Here is a 475-nt window from a genome sequence, read left to right as displayed (position 1 = left end):
CTGTAAACGCATTCAACATGTCGTGAAAGGCTGCAAGATCTCGTATTTAGTGTTTTTTACACAACGGAATTGAAGAAAATGGAAAGAATAATAAAGCACATAAAACCGTATTCACGATTTGCATCATCCATTCAATTTTTTTAAATGCGCGTGTTTGTATTACCACTGTATTGTGTGTTCATGAAGAAACAGAAAACGGACTAAATCACAAAAACGCCCTGTAAAAGTAATAAATAATAAGCTTTTAATTATGTTTAGTAATTACTTTTGATGGAATAGTTACTATTACTTTGTTAAGATTTGATACAGTGCTGATACTTTAACGGAACTAAAAAGCATAAAGAAACAAAACAACAATAAAAACATATTTTTAATGCGCTCATATACATTTCTATAACCTGTTGTTTATGTCCAACTGGTCAAGACCGGCTGGAAAAATACGTGTTTTTGATCATCCACTTAAATCCTGCATAGC

This window comes from Barbatula barbatula (assembly GCF_947034865.1).
Source record: "Barbatula barbatula genome assembly, chromosome: 7".
In the NCBI taxonomy this organism is placed as follows: Eukaryota; Metazoa; Chordata; class Actinopteri; order Cypriniformes; family Nemacheilidae; genus Barbatula; species Barbatula barbatula.
This window is presented reverse-complemented; position numbering follows the sequence as displayed.